The sequence below is a fragment of the Rhineura floridana genome, chromosome 1 (genome assembly GCF_030035675.1).
Source record: "Rhineura floridana isolate rRhiFlo1 chromosome 1, rRhiFlo1.hap2, whole genome shotgun sequence".
In the NCBI taxonomy this organism is placed as follows: Eukaryota; Metazoa; Chordata; class Lepidosauria; order Squamata; family Rhineuridae; genus Rhineura; species Rhineura floridana.
The window spans coordinates 151,259,331-151,278,475 of record NC_084480.1 but is presented as its reverse complement, the minus strand read 5'-3'; the positions used below and the strand labels follow the sequence as shown (position 1 = coordinate 151,278,475).

General features: G+C 45.4%; 1 long non-coding RNA gene across 2 annotated transcripts; it reads right to left on the bottom strand.

The window, feature by feature from the left end:
* Window positions 1–388: 388 nt before the first annotated feature.
* On the bottom strand, window positions 389–12,156 carry LOC133384559 (uncharacterized). Of its 2 annotated transcripts, XR_009762633.1 has the most exons (5): window positions 12,069–12,156; window positions 11,188–11,341; window positions 10,445–10,646; window positions 3,790–4,057; window positions 389–3,034 (listed from the first exon to the last, which is right to left on the bottom strand). It is a non-coding gene; the product is annotated as an uncharacterized LOC133384559 (long non-coding RNA). The 2 variants fall into 2 exon arrangements; XR_009762639.1 differs by lacking the exon at window positions 10,445–10,646.
* Window positions 12,157–19,145: the final 6,989 nt, after the last annotated feature.

Genomic DNA, 19,145 nt, shown 5'->3' with positions numbered 1-19,145 from the left:
ACTGTGGAACAGCAAAGCATGTCGGGCTTCTCAAAAAATTGTCCCCCTGGGGTCCCTTGTCCTTAGTTCCGCAAGGGGGGTCCTTTGCTTCTGAGAAAAGTCCCAACTCTCCTGGGTCTCTGCTTCTCAGGCAAAAACTCTCCCTCCTTCAGGAGTAATTACTCACGGTAGTACTGCCGCCACCCTTCTTCCGGGTTTCTATCTCTGAGAGGAGGGATCTCAGAGGCCTTTGTGAATACTGACGGGATTAACCCTCATTAATAAAGGTAACCAGTAGCGTTCAGCGATCCAGGACTAGATTTAGAATCTTTAGTTCCAAGCCAATACACACCACTTATAAAAAGATTGTTTATTTAAAAGTAAATAAGATGGTATATACAAACGAGAGCAGTGGTTTGTTTCCCCAAAGCTAATCACCCTCAGATGGGTTACACGAGGTACATTGACATAACGCAGGGGAGAGGTTCAATACAGACAAAGGAATACAACAAAAGTCTATCTAAGCTAAGATCCTATACTTACTGCAGAGTTGCCTGGTTCCCAAAAGGCTTCTCTGTCCCACTTCAGTGAGTCGAGGTAGATGGAAATAGGGGAACCACGCCTGAAGGAGCATCCTTCATTTTTATGGTGCTTATCGGTTAACAAGGAGGGGGGAAAGCAAATGGCCATATTCCGCCCCTGCCGGGATCTACTCCTTTGAAGTCTTTGAAGATAAGGGAGCTAGACAGCATCACCCAGGGGTCCTGATCTACAACACCCCCTCTTCCTGACTTTTACTCCCAGGAAGCTGATAAGGGATAACAGCTAAGGATCAGTTGCACCTCGTAGCAACGTTGCAAATTGACTGTCTGACACTGAGCTTTGGATCTTCCCCAGTAGAGAGTCCTAGGGAACCACAGGCTCCCAGAATTCTCTCTGGTTGATCCATTTCAGCTTGACCAAAGTTAGCTATTCTTGACAGGGCTCTTGACATGGTTGTCCCTGAGAGCCCTCTCTGGCATTGTGGAGCCCAGTTTGCACCTCAGTACACCAGTGAGCTAAAGGCAATGAAACAGGCTGGATGACAGCTAGAACACAAATGGCAAAAGATGTGCTGTGAGGCTGATCAGGCACAAGTAAAACATCATAACCATGCCTACTGTGCGGTGGTGAGGGCAGTGAAGAAGGCCCACTTCTCTGCCTCCATCGCATCCTCAAGTAGCCGTCCAGTGGAGCTTTTCCATATTGTCAGGGGCAGGCCCGCCCTTAGTATGTGCGGGGCCCGGGGCAAAAGCATAGTTGGGGGCCCCTCACATTCTCTCTCTTTCTATTTCTATTTTCTTCTCAGCCTTTTTTCTCTTATGAGCACCACTTTTGTATTTTCTGTCTTTATCTCGATCTCAACTTGCATTCATTATAGATATCTAAAATAATAATAATAAATTATAGATAGATCTACGAAATTAAAATGAAATTATCACAACGTAAACAAAAAATGAATTAAGAAAAATGATGCAGTGGTACTTATGTTTTTAATACTGTGTTTTTATACTGTTGTAACAATATATTATTGTAATCCTAATCGCAATAACAACAATAATGATAATAATAATAATGGCAACAAGAGTAGATGCACAAAGGTTACTTCAAGTACAGCCCTGTAATTTACCCTAGAATAGACATTGGCAGAGTAGCTAACAGCACAGAGTCTGAGCTGTGTGTATGGAAGGAGGAAAGGTGGGGAAACTAGAGTCAATGATGGGTGGAGCTAGAGCCAATGACAGGCAGAGCCAACTCATTCGAGTTTTGTCCCTATTGCATTTCCTGCTTACTTCAACAAGGGCAAAAATGAGATTGAGGAGGAAGCTGACAGGCAGGTCCACCCATTGGGCTAGTTTAGTAAGTAAGAGGACAGGCAGCTGGGGACTGGCTGAGGACAGACTGAAGATGGTGGGGCAGTGCCCCATTCACTCAAATGTACCAGCCTCCACTGTTCAACCTCCCAGGACTCTTTGCCACTAACCTTAAGGTAGCCATTCTTAAACAACAAGACTTCAGTGGAAGGCTATAACATGAAACCGGTGAATTGCAATTTATGGCGGGAATGAATGCTATCACTTGTGGTTTGAATCAGAATAGTGATTTCTTATCACAGTACTGTAAGTTAATTAACTTACCGATGCTAGGATGTTTGTGTTATCAATATCACCTACACTGTGACTGGTTCATTCCAGACCTGTTTATTGAGCCTTTATCCTCATCTGCTTGCACAAAGTTTCTGGCAAAGTTACACCTCGCATTTAACTGAGCATTGTTTGCCTGGAGACTACATCATTTATTTATTTATTTCATTTATATACCATGTCAAACAATTGCTTCCAGGGCATTTACCCCTCACTTTCCTTACTGCAAAGATTCCATTTCTTTAAAAGTGAGCTTGTTGCACAAGGGTGCCAAGTCCATTTCAACCTCACCTCTTCAATCTACCTGCATGCAAATGAGCTCCACTTGCAAAACAGCAACGGCCTGGAAGTGGCCGCTGTTAATACCAAAATTGTGGCAGTCCATAGGACTTGTGTGCCTTTCACTTCCCTCGGTTTTACAACACCCCCTCCCCGAGTGCTATTTACACCACCAACTCAGGACAAAACGTGCCGCATTGGATTAAGTGGACTTTAGTCCTGTAAGGTCATAATAAATTGGTTCACCTTTACTGTACCACAAGCGGTTTTTCCCAGTAAAAAAGTCACACACGGCCTGTGAGTCCTCTTCCGATTCGGCGGTTACAAAACTCCCAAGCCTCTGCTGCCAAGTGGGCATGGTGGCCACACTCAGCTCCCTTGCAATTAAAAGAAAGAAAGATACAGTTCCTCCTTTCTTTTGGGTGGAGGGCTAGGATAAACTCACATGACATAATCTGCTGGAGCCAAATCCTGCTTTTGCAGCCCGGAGCAGCTGTGATCCGGCATGCACCGTTTACCTGGGTGGAAGCCGCCACTGAAGGGACTTGCTCAGGCTGCGATCCAGTGTGCACCGTTTACCTGGAAGTAAGCCCCTGTTGAACAGAGTGGAAGATAAGGAAAGATTGCACTGCAAGAAGGGCACATTCGCATCCGAGGATGCAGATCTCACCCCCACCCCCTTGGCAGACTTTGCCTTTGCAAGGGACTGGAAACGTAAAAGGAGATGGTTTCTCTGCCACCTCCCCATTTTCCTTCCTTCCCTGTCGTAGATGAGCTCATCGTCCTCTCCACCTCCCTTCCTCCCCACCCTGCCTGGAGTTTGCAATGAATTCACCCACTCTCCCTTCTCTCACTGCCTGGGCCAGCAGCAGCAGCCCTTTGCGAGAGCCCAGAAACTTCTTGAAGGACAGGAGAAGGTGAGCCCCTGGTGGAACCCCGGCCGGGTCGGGATCTTCCGCTCCGGATCGCTCCATGCTCTGCAAGCGGCCGACAAGTTGCATGGACCTGACAGCTTGCCGCTAAGTTGCTTGTGAGTAGCGCCACTTCGAAGTGACTGAGCGCAGGGGCCCCCAGAGCGTGGGGGCCCCCAGAGCGTGGGGGCCCCCAGAGCGTGGGGGCCCCCAGAGCGTGGGGGCCCCCAGAGCACGGGGGCCCCCAGAGCACGGGGGGCCCCAGAGCACGGGGGCCCCCAGAGCACGGGGCCTGGGTCAACTGCCCTGCTTCCCGGTGCCTAGGGGCGGCTCTGGTCAGGGGTCTGTTGACATCAGCTCCAGGAAATGGATTTTTAGACCCTTCAGAGGCCCACTGTGAATTGTTTGCAAGGCACTTTGAGGGTAAAGTTGCTCACCTCCGTAGCAATCTTGATGCCCCATCCACATCTACTGTAGTCCCCAACTACTGTCGTCCCCAGTGCAACATCTGCCGCAACTTCTTAGGAACAGTTTCAGTTTATGTGGCCTGATGACATGGACAAGGTGCTTGCAATGATGCGGCCAGCAACATCTCCTCTCGAACCTTGCCCTTCTTGGCTTATTAAAGCTTCCCGAGGGGGTTTGACCAAGTGGATCCGGGGTGTTGTCAATGCATCATTTCGGGAGGGAGTGGTTCCACCTGCCCTGAAAGAGGCAGTGATTTAACTACATTTACCTAGAAGGAAGCCCTTCTGAATTCAACAGGGCTTACTTCTGAGCAGACATTAAAACAGACATGGTTAGGCTCTTTTTCAGCCTCCTCCTCCCCTCAGCACTGCCTGCTTCTGCTGCTCCAGGCCAGTAAGCTCCACCCCTCCTCCCATGCCTGAAACTCAGGACAGGCCGGGCAGCTCCTTAGCAACCATCTTGGCGCTTCTCTTCCCCGGCAGCAGCGCAGCTGAGCAGGACAAACTCTGTTGCTGTGGAGCTGGCTAGGGCTTGCCTGCCCTCCTCTGCTGCTGGCTTGCGCTTATCCCAGGAGGCCCCCCGGAGCCCTGTCTGAGATTCTGGGCCCTCAGGCCAGTGCCCCACCTGGCCATGTGCTAGTGCCGGGCCTGAGAGCAGGCTTTGGTGCACCTAACGGTTCCTGAGCTTTGCCCTGCATATATCCACAATGCCAAAGGAGCTGCAAACATTCATTACTTCTGGAAATCACCTCTTCATCAATGGGGTTCTTTTTTTAAAGTAATGTTCCAGAAGAACACACAAACATTGTCTCCCCAGAAGAATTAGATTTTTTTCTCCAAATAATGTTTCTGAGTACCTGTAATGTTCCTCCCCCTGGCACCACCCTGGCACGCCTCCCACCTGTGGCTACCACCAGGGAGAAACATAGTTTTTATTTTTCTTTAGCTCACCCTAGCACAGATCGCACAAGATCCCACTGCTAGGCAGCAGCACCCGTCACTCCCTGTAAACAATACTGCTAGAGACTTCGCCTTAGTCTCCCTTCTGGCTTATTGTTACTTTGTGTCTGGGTGCACTTGCAGTCCACAACCCCCCTGTATCTTTGTGCCAATAAAGCATACAGCCCTGGGTTGCCCTGGATACTTGATGATACACTATCTCTTCACCACTGCCACCATTGATACTGTTTCCAAACCTTGGTAATTACCCTGCCCACCCTTCTGGTCTGTGAAAGCCCCTGCCAAGGATCAGGCTTTTGGTAAACCAATAGAATATTTATTTATAAACACCAGGAAATAACAAGATTATGTAAGGTATGTTTAACAAGCGTATGATTTCATATAGTGTCACTCTTTATGTTTCTGGTCATATATATATTGCCTAAATATCAGCCAAATACAATCCAAGCCTCCCTCAGAACTCTGCCAACCAACTCCTCCAAAATCCCTCTCATCAACCAACCGACCTCAACAACTCCCCCTGACTCAACTGTCATCCTCTCATTTATACCTTCAGCCATTCAAACACTCAGCCAATCATCATCCAACATTCTCCAGCATTCTAGCCCATGTACTCCCCCCTCTTACTCAGTCACTTACCATATATCACTTAATAAATCCGCACTTACCATATTTACAGATATTAAAATACAGGGACATCACAGTACCATGTTGAAGTGCATACTGAATCACAGTTTAATTTAGGTGGCACATGTTACCAAATTCTTCCAAGCTACACAGGAAGTGGATTGAACTGTGAAAGATGAACCCGAATTGTGTTTGCATTTTGACAAATTTGTAGGGCAGTCCAATATCTCAGAGAGGAGGTCAGGTCTCCTGCTCCCCTGGTGCATTCACTATAGCTGCCCAATTTCCCTGCTTTTTCAAATTTAATAGAAATATCTGTGGGCTATAGGTACATTCTTAAACTGCAAGGATTTTTGCCTATTAGTGAATTAATTGCTATGGGTTATAGTCAACATGAGAGCCAGTGTGGTGTAGTGGTTAAGATGTTGAACTACAACCTGGGAGACCAGGGTTTGAATCCCACACAGCCATGAAGCTCACTGGGTGACCTTGGGCCAGTCACTGCTTCTCAGCCTCAGAGGAAGGCAATGTAAACCCCCTCTGAATACTGCTTACCATGAAAACCCTATTCATTGGGTCGCCATAAGTTGGAATTGACTTGAAGGCAGTCCATTTCCATTTTTCGAAGGAACAAAAAGAGCTGTCTGGCTTTTTGCTACACTTGGCCACAGTAATAACACAGACATTTACCAACAGGATCCTACACCAATTTTGAAAGCAGCTCCTGAGTTGCATGTATCGTGCATGTATCATTTCCCCTCTGTGGCTAACAGCAGTTTCAGGAGGTAATTTGTAGTAGGGAAATGGCACTAGGGTTAAGGATTAAAGCTCCACACTGAAGTCCAAATCCAAATCATGCTGGAACGCACACATGCACCTACTGTTTGGACAAGAAAAAGATGTCTGGAGTTAAAATTATGGAACTCTCATATCGTGTGGTTTGAAGGAACATGTTATTGTCTTGCAAAACTGCCCTAGTTTTAGTCTGAATCATCGAAAAAAGTGCAGAACTGTTTTTAGATTGCAGATCTCGGGGGGGGGGGAGCATGTATGGCAGAGAATGGTAATTTCAAACTGCCTCTGTTGCTTTTAAAATGTTATGTATACAGACAGCCTCCATATCTCTGTTAAGGCTCCCAAACTTTGTACCCAGAATGCCCTTTTCCCAGCAATCTTCCAAGCTCAGCATTCCATAACAAAACCTGGTCTTTAGGTCAGGACCAGCCACTCAAAATACACTTATAAAGGCTGGGCGTTAGGCAGCAGGGGTAGGATAAGGACAGCCTCTCCAGGTGCCTCTGCCAAGGATATTCTAAGTGGGAAGAAGGGGGCTGAGCCAACTGGGCCTGCTCTGCTACCCTCCCCCAGCCCCACCTGCTCCCTTAAAAAGCATGAACAGCCAGGTCTGGTCATTTCAGGGTGTCCCCCCCTCTGTTTAATTGTCTTTCTCACTGGGAAGATGATCAGTCTGCCTCCTCCAGTCTCTCTTCTCCCCTTTTCTCCCTGAGGAATCTTCCAAATCTGTACACACAGTCACTCTCCATCAATCATATATATATCTGTATGTATTTCACTGCTGGATTTCTCCCTGCCTGCGTCACTGCTGCAAGACTTGTTCTAAAAATATTTCGCTCTGCTCTGTTTCTAAGGGGCATATGGCGAGGGGTATGTGTGTTCCTCTGGCACTTTGCGCTCTCCCTGTTAACCTCACAGAAGACCACGAGAGGGAGGGGGGCAATGGGCAGCACTGACAGGGGATCCCACTGCTAATTCTAGCCTTGGAGAGAGGACAGCAAGCCAGCCGGATGAAGACTGTGCCAAAACTATGCAAACAGGGAAACGAACAAATGCCAGGTGTTCTTGCTGGTGCCAAGCAAAGTGGAGAAGGGAATGGTGAACTGTCCCCTTGCTTGTGGGGATCAGGCATTGCAGGGGAGTTACTAGAGAGTGTTGGAAGTGCTCTCAGAAAAACATTGCCCACACAGGGTGCCCTTGCATTGCAGGGCAATGATGGGGGTTGAGCAACAAGGGATGCTGCCCATTTTGGGGGCTGGGAGCCAGGCAGGGATTTGGGGAGGTTGTCTGTGTTTTTGAGGAACTGGCCGTGCCCACTTTACTCCTTGGCCTTGTCACTTCTCTGACCGCAGTGTCACTGTGTCGCAGTGTGCAGGGCTAAGGATGAGAAAACATGCAGAGAAGGGAGAGCGGGAGGAGCCAGAAATGACTGAGCGAGGGAGCCAGCAGGGGCAGTGTGGCTTCTGGTGAGTTGCGCTGATGCACGCAGGTGGTAGGTGGACATCCTGTATTCTCACACACACACACACACACACAGGGCTGCAGGCCTTTCTAGAGGGTTTTTTAAAAACCAGGATTGAACAAAGGGAATATTTTTGAAACAACAGGATTGTTCAAAATGTACTAAAGTGCATATGGGGAAGAGGACTAAAATGTTCTATCATCAATTGTGCTGCTGCTATAGTCAGCTTTATAGACCCCTTTTCATTTCATTTCCCTAAAACTACAAAAAAAACACCAGGGTAACAATATTGGGCTAACCTTCAGGGTGGTCATATACTACCTCCACCATCGCTTCACACAAATGGGTATAGCAACACTGGGTTACTTTGCAGGGCTGGCGTAAGCCACACTGTCTTAAGCCATCTCTGTAAACTGCCCAGAGAGCTTCGGCTATGGGACGGTATATAAATGTAATAAATAAATAGTCCTGCCCTCTGCAATAGGGGTGCGCACCACACATTTAAAGAGCATCCCTCCCCTGCATCCTGGGAACTGTACTTTAAGGGTGCTTGGAGATTTGCGAGGGGGTAAACTACAGTTCTAGGATTCTTGGGGGTGGGTGCTTTAAATGTATGGTGTGTATATGTGCAGTCAACTAAAGATGGACTTTATCCACGTTGGCATTAAGAGAGTAATTTTTTAAATGTTTACAAACTCAGAAGAAGTCACTTTTTTTTTTGGATATGGCATAAGGCCCCGAGTTAGAATGATCATACTCTCTTATTTTTGCTGCTACTTTTTGTTTTTGAGTTGACATACTACTCCCCAGTCACAGCTACACTAAAATCCTGGATACCTGAATTGCTTTATATGGGGCAGCAATTATTTCTTCACCAGAGACCAGCAGAAAAGGCTTAAAAACAGACCAAGAGTCTAGATAAAGGGAGTTTCACACCAGCCTCCTCTTTGCCTAGATCTGCTTTCCTAAATGTCAGTCATTGCTACATTCATTGATTAAAAATACCGTGAGCAGGCTAAGTTCTCACAAAACAAATCAGATGAATAGAGCCTGCACATTTTGTGTTGTATCTCAGGTTCTACAAATTCACTCTTTAAAAAAGAGAATAAAAGCTGGGAATCGGAGGGGTTTGGCTCATTGGAGGGGGGATTGCCCCCACCCCATCCCCATACATGAGATGACTTCAGTAGCTATTGTTAACTCAGAATGAATGGTCTTATAAATGGCTCCAAAGGGCACTGCAGAAAAGGGCCAATACAATAGCTATAGCCAGGTCTCATTCTTTATGCTCGTATCAAGCAGGAAAAAGAACAAAGAACATTTTGTTTCCAAAATAAATGTGTTGGACTTTAAAGTGCCGTAAGACTTTGTTATTTTTGCTGCAACAGACTAACAAGGAACTCTCTCCTCCTCCCCCCCCCCCAGTCTGCTTTTCCTTTTCTGCAGGACTCTTTTGCAAGAGAACACATGTACTAGCAGCAAGAAAGAGGTATTTTTTCAAATATATACAAATATATAGGCATTCTCTAGAGGAAATGTCAGGAGATACGTATTTGAAATGGGAAGGCTGATGGCCTTCTCTAAAGGTGGCACCCCTGACAAATTATCATCACCCCATAGTATAAAACATATATTATCTAATGTATTCGGTGCACATAGGGAAAAGGTGGTGTTATCTGTGAGTATGAGAGAGCCCAACTTTCTTCTTTCCTTCCCATCCCAAGCAAGCATCTGTTTTGGTTAGAGTAGGTCAGGAAGTGCCTGACATCTCCAGGATCCAAAGTGGACATCAGTAGGCATGGGTATCAGATTGCAGCCCTGAGCAATGCTGGGTCAGGGAAGAAATATGTTCGAGGTTGTTAAGAGACTAGCTAACAAGCAACTCGCTGTTTTCTCAAGTGGTGCTAGAACACTTGTGAATGTTGTTGACACAGGACAGAAAAAGCAGGAAGGAGTTAACTTGAAATGGAATGTGTGTGTGTACTGCCTTCAAGTTGATTCCGACTTATGGCGACCCTATGAATCGGGTTTTCATGAGGCTGAGACGCAGTGACAGTGCTGCCAATTACATTCAAATTATAGATGTGTGAGAGTACTGTGCCACTTGATAAAACATCCAGGGACAACACATAAAGGCCTAGAGAAGAAATTGTTAATCAAAATATCAATTCAGAAAATTCAGTCAGTTTAACTGTCCATTTCAGCTTCATATGGTTCTTATTGCTGATTTAAAAAAACCACTGTCATTTCCTACTATCGACTAGTTCTGGATAAAAGCATTTAGGCCGCAGTGCTAGTCCTACTCACCTGGGAATAAGCCCAACTGAATTTGTTGGTTCTGGGTAGATATGGCCAGGACTGCAGCCTCTTTTTAAGAAAGGTTATGCTGTCCCTTCCTCTGTTGTTCTTTAATGTGTTTTATTTTAAATTGTTACGGTTTTGTTTGTTTTGCTTTGTCTTTGAATGCTCTTTTGAACTGTATTGGTATTTTATTGTTAGCTGCCTTCTAGGCTCTTTTTGAGCCACAAGGCAGAACAGAAATGTTTTATAAATAAAATCAAATTTTCTTTTCCTGAAATTTGATACAGGGGATAATTAGTTTATTTTAAGTTCTGAAGTCTTTGTTTCTTGTGAACCCCACTAATTGGTCGGGGAAGTTTAAGCTGAGGTCAAAGCACCAGTTGATTAATCACACAAATGAATAAAATACAATTTGGAGCTGGACTTTTAATTCTTTCATGGCTCTGTTGCTTTTTTTCTGGCAGTGACATGAATACAAACCTTGGCATTTCTGTCCAGTTTGATCTCTGCTCTACAGCACAGCCTCATTCTTTTGCCAGTGTAGCTCAAAGATTTTACCAGCAGAAGTAGATCCGCTAAGAGATGTCATGTTGCCTGATTTTTGTTGTTTCATTTTATAAAAGAGGTTTAGCTGAAAATTCCTCATCTTGTGCAAGAAGAAAGATTCTTCATAATGTGGTCCCTGAAGGAAAAGTTTCCATGAGGTAAATCTACCTAATTCACACTTTCTGAAACAATACACACATCGAAATACAGGCAGCCTCCAAATTCACAGTTTCCTGAATTTTGCAATTCTCCAGAAAAGTAAGACAAGTAGGGTGATGTATGAATATTAGGTATGCATAAAATGCATATATTAGGGGAAAGTGATTTGCAAAAATATGTATATTAGGCAAAATTGTGTATAATAATGTACATATTAGGAGAAATTCACACTGAATGCTGGTGAATTTTCATGAGGACTTTAAAAAAAATCACAACCTGAAGTGGAAATGTGGAGAACTGAACTTAAAACTGGAAAATGAGAAACTGTCAGAAAACAAAATTCACAGATTTGTCCATCCCTTCCACGAAGTTCCCTCATTTTGTTCCACAAGAAAATTAGTCTCCTTTTCAAAGTGAACCACATGAAAAAGGAGTTAGGAAGACACAAGAAAATGACAGAGTTTTAGCAAAAAGCTCAGATAAATGTGGGGTGGGGGTCGGGGGCATATTCTGGTCACCTTCTGTCTGCTAGTGTTTCCAGCATTTCATTCTGCACACTTCCTCCTTCTGCTTATTCTTCCCCCTCCTGGATTCAGTCCCTTTTGCTTGCTAACAGGGCTTGCCTCTCTCGCTGCTCATCAGTCCTTCTCGTCCTTTTCCTCCCAAACTCACCTAAAGAAGAAATTCCAGATTTTTTAATTTAATGTTTATTTTTTTATTAACTTTGTTTGTATAGGCATCGTAAGAATAATGTACGTTTGCTGAGTGGACCTTCCCTACAGAAGGGCAGGGACTGAGAGGGCAGGGCTAATAAGCAGTGCTGCAGTGAAATTATGTGCTGTGTAAAGCAGTACTTTCTTGTCTGTCTCAAATCTTCCAACATTCAGCTTCACTGGATGGCTCCTAGTGTTATGACGGCTAGCAATTTTTCTCTCTATCCACTTTCTCCACAATGTGCATGATTTTATATACACCACTATTACGTTTCCCCTTACTTGCCTTTTTTTCTAAACTAAAAAGTGCCAAATGTAACCTTTCCTCACAAGGAAATTGCTTTAGCCCCTTGATCATTTTGGTCACCGTTCCCATCTCTACAATATCCTTTCTGTGGTGTGGTGGCCAGAACTGTACACAGTATTCCAAGTGTGGTCACGTCATAGATTTGTTTCCATGTGGACAGAGCCAATCAGATTCCAGGCCCTAGTACTACTATTAGAATACCAAGGGCCCAAATTTCAGGGCTCAATTGTGTCTCCATGGTTTAGGCTAAGGCCCCTTCCCCAGCCCTGCTCCCTGAGATCCTTTTACCTGAAGATGTTGAGGACTGAACCATCTACAATCAAAATCTGTGCTCTGCTAATGAACTGTGGCCCCTCTCTAAATGTACAGCCACCGTTACCTGGTATATTCAGTGTATCATGTTTCAGCCTGTATGCCTTCCTGATGTGGTTGGCAAGAGCCAGCATAGTCTGTGGATTCCGTATTGCTGGCTTCCCATACTGAGCACATGAGTGCCTTAGGGCAAAAGTGACCAGTTTTTCTCTGGGGAATCATAATGTTCAAGTGCTACCTGCACACAAACTCATCCTAGGTGAAAAATCAAACAGGTGGACAAAGTTCAACCCTTATCACTTTATACATCCTCTTCCAAATCTGCTCTCTACGTAAGTTACAGCCTTGAATGAGCTGTAGATAATAAGATAAACAAGTGCCATGACAGAGGACTGATTTAGAGAATATCAGATCTATTGGTATATTCACATTGGGTCTGAGATGGAGAGGGATGACCTAAAGTAGCCTTCTCCAGTCTGGTGCCCTCCAGCTCCCATCAGCCCCAACCACCACAAGTTGGGGAACGTGACCTACACCAGATAGTGTTCAGCACTCTTCTGTATTGCTGTTATTCTCAAATTATTATTTATGATTCATGACTGGAGGGATGCGGATAGATAAAATGTGTTTTTTGTTTTTATGTGATTAGTGTATGGAAGCAGACATCCTACAGCCCCCTGGAAAATGGAAATGGACTGCCTTCAAGTCGATCCCGACTTATAGCGACCTTATGAATAGGGTTTTCATGGTAAGCGGTATTCAGAGGTGGTTTGCCATTGCCTTCCTCTGAGGCTGAGAGGCAGTGACTGGCCCAAGGTCACCCTAGTCTATGAATAATTTCAGTCCAGCTGCAAGAGCACAGAGCGCTCATTGTTTTGCATTACAGTATACAGGTCATTGGCATTGATCATGCAGAGCAGGAGCTAAGACACCATCTGTAATATTCTTTAGTAATACCCGGCACATACCCTGGAGAAAGGAGTCTTCTAAAATTAAATGTGGTTCCCAAGTGGGTTTGCCTTTGAAGATGGTTTGGAAAATGCAGCTTGTGCAAAATGCAGCAGCCAGATTGGTAACAGGGACCAGACGATCCGAACATATAAAACCGATTTTGGCCCGCTTGCACTGGCTGCCTGTATATTTCCGAGCTCGATTCAAGGTGCTGGTTTTGACCTATAAAGCCTTACATGGCTTGGGACCACAATACCTGATGGAACGCCTCTCCCGATACAAACCCACCCGTACACTACGTTCAAGATCAAAGGCCCTCCTCTGGGTGCCTACTCCAAGGGAAGCTCGGAGGGTGGCAACAAGGGAGAGGGCCTTCTCAGTGGTGGCCCCCAAATTATAGAATGATCTGTCTGACGAAGTGCGCCTGGCGCCAACACTGTTATGTTTTTGGCGCCAGGTCAAGTCTTTACTCTTCTCCCAGGCATTTTAGCATGTGTTTTTATTTATTTTTTAAAAAAAATTAGTTGTGTTTTTTAAATTGTGTTTTGTGTTTTAAAATTGTATATTTGTTTTTATTGTTTTAACTGCTGTAAACTGCCCAGAGAGCATCGGCTATGGGGCGGTATATAAATGTAATAATAATAATAATAAAGTGGTAGATTACTTGGAATCCTTCACAGCTGTGTGGGGATTCAAAGCCTGGTCTCCCAGGACATAGTCCAACACTCTAACCACTACACCACACTGGCTCTCCTACAGCCCACTACTCCCCCCAAAAACACTATTTATTGATTATATTATTATTTATTTCTATAAAGCACCACTAATGCTGTGGGATCACAGGGCACTGAACACACATAACAACATTAATTTCACCATCATTTAAAAAAAATCACATTAGTCCAATCAAAACAACTCAGCAGCAGTGTCATAAATAGCCATTACCACTCACAGCTTTCCAAATGCCTCAGTAAAATATATATGTTTAAGCTGTCATCTAAAAAGCATCAGTGAAGGGGACAGCTTTATCTCCATAGGGAGGGAGTTCCACAAATGGGGGGAGCCCACCACAGAGAAGACCCTAACCCACATCACCATGCTTGCTGCTGGGACCATTTCTATAGGCAAAACAGTCTATGCAGATCACAGGGCCTGACATGGGTGACATAGGGTGGGGTACTTCATCAAGTCGTTGGGTGCTAAATTGTTTATGATGTCATATGTTGAAGTCAAAACTTTGAATATGGTCTGATAGTAAATGGGCAGCCAGTGCAGTTAGTGCAGGATTAGTGTTATGTGCTCCTTTCTTGGCATACCACTGAAAACATGCACAGCCACATTCTGCACAAGCTACAGCTTCTGGACCATCCTCAAGGGTAGCTCCACGGAAAGTGCAGCTCCTGATTCGTCACTGGCTAGATGAGTGACTTACATTTCTTACTTTATGACATTCAAAGAGTTCCATTTCCACTGAAAGAGGGGCGTTTCCCCTTATTCTGCTTTTTACTATTTGCAATGTCATGTCTGCAGTGGAAATAATATATGGTGGCATGGAAAACCTGAAAATATAAGGACTTGAGGAAAAAACAAAATTGCTTTGGGTTAAGACCCTTGTTTGCGTTAATTAATGCCCTATTTAATCAAATGTTTGATTGGGATGTTTGTCTTTATAACTTATTTATTTTATTTATTACAATTATTCATTTCCTGTTTTTCAGGATATAATTCCTCCTGGAGTAGTTTGCTAGAAACATCCAACTTCAAAAAAAACAAAAACAATATAAAGTCATCAGGATCCTTCCCAGAGGGCAGTTGATGACAGAATGGCCCAGTGGTGGGGAGGGCATAGCCCAGATGGTGTGGGTTCAAGGTGGGCTTCATCTGCCTACCTCTCTGAGAGTTGTACAGGGCTTTTGTAGCCTACTCTCTTTCCTAAATACAGCAGTAGCAGGACTTCCCACAAGGGGGAACTCTGTTAGAAAATAACTGCAGTGACAGAAATCATTACAATTTCAAGCAGGAAAGGATTAGGCAAAGACAATTCAGACAACAATAAGCCAAAATTTCTGGTTTACCATGGTTTATCAGAAACTTCTCCCCTGGTGCAAGCACAAAGGCTTGGTTTCCCATTATGTCCAAACCAGGGACCATGGTTTGTTTCTCCCTAACGAGCCATGATTGCTAGCTAATCTGATTGTGATTGTGGCTTGTTCGGAAGCAACAAACCATGATGTTTAATTAAGCCATAGTGGGAGTACAAGGCTTGGTAGTTTGTTTATCCCACTAATGCCAGGGGAGGAGAAAAATGGGAAGGGTTAAGACAGCACGCACCAGCACCCTGCTTGTTTCTGATAAACCTGAAAGTCTTGCTTATTGTTATGGATGAACAGAGACTAGTGCCACCTAAATTAAACTGTTATTCAGTATGCACTCCAACATGGTACTCAGAAACATTATTTGGAGAAAAAAATCTAATTCTGGGGAGACAATGTTTGTGTGTTCTTCTGAGACGTTACTTTTTTTAAAAAAGAAACAACCATTGATGAAGAGGTGATTTCTAGAAGTAATGAATGTTTGCAGCTCCTTTGCTTCCTTTGGCATTGTGGATATATGCAGGGCAAAGCTCAGGAAAACGTTAGGTGCACCAAAGCCTGCTCTCAGGCCCGGCACTAGCACATGGCCAGGTGGGGCACTGGCCTGAGGGCCCAGGATCTCAGACAGGGCTCTGGGGGGCCTCCTGGGATAAGCACAAGCCAACAGCAGAGCAGGGCAGGCAAGCCCTAGCCAGCTCCACAGCAACAGACTCTGTCCTGCTCAGCTGCGCTGCTGCCGGGGAAGAGAAGCGCCAAGATGGTTGCTAAGGAGCTGCCCGGCCTGTCCTGAGTTTCAGGCATGGGAGGAGGGGTGGAGCTTACTGGCCTGGAGCAGCAGAAGCAGGCAGTGCTGAGGGGAGGAAGGGGCTGAAAAGGGGCCTAACCATGTCTGTCCTAATGTCTGCTCAGAAGTAAGCCCTGTTGAATTCAGAAGGGCTTCCTCCCAGGTAAATGTAGTTAGAACTGCAGCCCAAGAGTGGGATGTGGAGCTTGGGAGGAAGGTAAGAAGGCTTTCCTGGGTTTCTGAGGCTGCCATCCAATAACGTCTACTCAGATGTAAGCTCCATTGGGTTCAATGGGACTTACTCCCAGGTAAATGCATTGCATTGCAGCCTTAATTTTATAATGACTATTTCCTCCCCTCCACCTTGTTCCCTTTGCCCCACTGATCAGAGAGAGTTACGAGCTTCCCTCTCGTTTTACAGGCATATACTGGCCAGAATGCTCATCTGCATGACAAGGTCTCTTCTGCATTCACAGCGTTCAGACATGTCATTTACACAGAATAGAAACATACTCTCTGTTCTGCTGGTTTCAATGCATCTCCACCTCTCTCTTCTGAAAATGGTGGCGCAAACCCCACCCGTTTTTACTGTAACATCTGATGGGAGCAGCTTGACTGTGCTTTTGTTTTGTTTTTGTTTAATTCAGCTTCAGAGAGATTTAGCAACTAATCCGCAGAACAACCCATTCCCCCTCCAGGTGTGGCTAATGGAAATGCAACTAGCGTGCTCACAGCCGTAGAGTGAGGCATAGGGGCACATTATGCCTCATGAATGGAAAAAAAAACTTTGTTAGACTTTGTTGTAGTTGGGTGTTAGACTGGGCTGCAATTCCCCCTAGTTTCCCTAAAATACTGTCATTGTTCCCTCCCTCCCATGAAAACGTGGGGTGATTTTCTACTACTTTCAGGGGGGTATTTTGAGGGAGTGATGCTGCTGCCTACCTTACTTAACCTTACAAGGTGGCTGTCAGTTCACTAGTTGTGCGTGTGTTAACTTTTTTTTAAGCCCCACACTCACAACAGCATGTAACTCTCTCTGCAGCTTTCTGCCAGCCATACTTCCTTGAATGCTTTGGGAGTGATGTCATGACACACTGCATTGCATCACTCCCAAGGCATTTCAGCAACTGCGGCTGGCAGGAAACTAGCATGAGTCTCACACTGGCCGCACTTCCCAGAATGCCTTGGTTGCGCCACAGTGCGACATGACATGACATGGTGTCGCTCCCCCCAACTCAAGGCATTCCAGGAGGGGTGGCTGGCAGGAAGCCACAGAAAGAGTTTTGTGCTGCTGTGAGAGAATGGAGCTTTTAACGAAGCTTTAAAAGCTTTTTTTGGGGGGGACCCAAAAAACCCTAAAAATGACAAGATAATTTCCCCCCCTGCTCCCACTCTTTTGGGATGGGAGTTTCACCTCCACCCACTCACCAGATGGTTGACAAAGAAATTTTCAGCTTAGCTGAAGTTTGGAATGAAGAGTGGGCAAACGAAGCAAAGGGCTTAGGGTTAGCGGAGGGATTTAAAGCGAAAGGAAGGAGGTGGCATCATGAAGGTAGATGTCCTGGGAAGGAAGGTGTTCTAGGTATCAAGGGCAGCAAAGGCTTTTGTTTACAGACTAACTTAGCTTTCGTTCATTTGATTTTACCAGGACTGGGCCAAGAAATTACCCACTCTGTTTAGCGGAGCTTACTCTCCCAGAGTATCTGTGTCACTTTAAACTGGTTGGAGGGGAGAGGGGAAAAGGTCAACAACAAGGGAGGGTCCAGGTCAAAAGGACAGCAGATACTGGGTACTTGTTTGCTCCTGGTATCTCCAAACTATACCAAACATCACCCAAAGCTCAGTGGGAAGCATCCCAGGTTCCTCCGCAGTATCTCCAGGTGGGGCGGGGAGAGAATCCCGAAGTTGCCAGTCAGCGTAGACAATACTGAGCTACACGGGCCAATGGTCTGACTCCGTATAAGGCAGCAATTCACAAGAAAATGAAGGCCTTGAATGTCCCTCTGATGAAGATGGCAGCACCTTCTAAGGGCAGAAATGTACCTCTGTGTTGTGTATATTTCAGCAGGCTTGGGGATCTGCTAGCCCTCCAGATGTGGTTGAACCACATCTCCCCTCATCCCTGACCATTGGGCAGGTTGATTGGGGCTGATGAAGTCCAACAATGTCTGAAGGATAATGAGTTCCCCATTCCTGCTGTAACAGATAGTCTTAGGGTACCGCCAGACTCTCACTAGTTTGTGGGAGGGATTCAAGCGCAGGCCATAAATTTAGATTTACACAATTAAAGTGGATAAAAGGACTGTCTTGCCAGTGCAACAAATCCACATTTTTTAAAGCCTTTTGGCAGTTTGAAAAGTGAGGGAAAGATGCATTGAAAAGTGTGGGATGAATGAATGCTTAATGGGAAGACATTTAAACAGCCACAAGCAAATACTATGAATGCCAGATGGATGTTCATTGTTGTACAGTTGCGCTGCAAACAAATCAAAATGAATGGTCAATAAAGACCGGGCATAGGCTGTAAACAAACTAGTCGCTGGATCAAGATGTTTCCATTAGCCACACCCGGAGGGGGAAAGGGTTTATCTTCCCATCAGCTGTGAACTCTCTTTGAAGCCAAATTTTTACGAAAGCACACTCAAGCAGCTCCGGTACTGTACTCTGATTTTCAAACGAGGGAGGCAGAGACGGACTGGAACCAGCAGAACAACGAGGGTTTCTACACATAGTCTAAAATTTCTCAACATATTGAGAAGAACTGGACTGGACTTGTGGCACACTTGCCAAAATGGGTTGTCAACCAGTGGGCTAAAAAATGTCTATGCTTCTTCCCACGATGGAATTACTGGCTATCCTCTTACATCATGTCACAACAAGTGAGAAATGAGGAAAGCAGAGAGGGAAAGGTAACTCCCAAGACTGCCAAACATAATAAATCCATCACAGGCAAGGCCAAAGCAATCTACTTGTCCTGTAAAAGAACTGTCATCAGCCTCTGATAAGGGGATGACAGTGAAACACTGTGTGACACTTGTGTAACCTAGGAGGGGGATGGTGCACCATCTCTCTTTCAGTCAGTATTTGGACCTCGGGGTGGGGTGGGATGCGGGGGCTGCTAGGATTTGTGTTGCGAGGCTGGGCTGAAATTGTGGCAGTGCAGGGAGCGCCGAGTCTGACATGTTTATTGCTGGCGCAGTAGGCACTTTCTCTGCAAAGCTTGTAAAGCTGAAGCTGGTGAAGATGAAGTAGTTGAAACACTGCAGCTGCTGCAGTGATGGGGGATGGAGAGGATGCGGGAGGGCAGGCAAGGGCC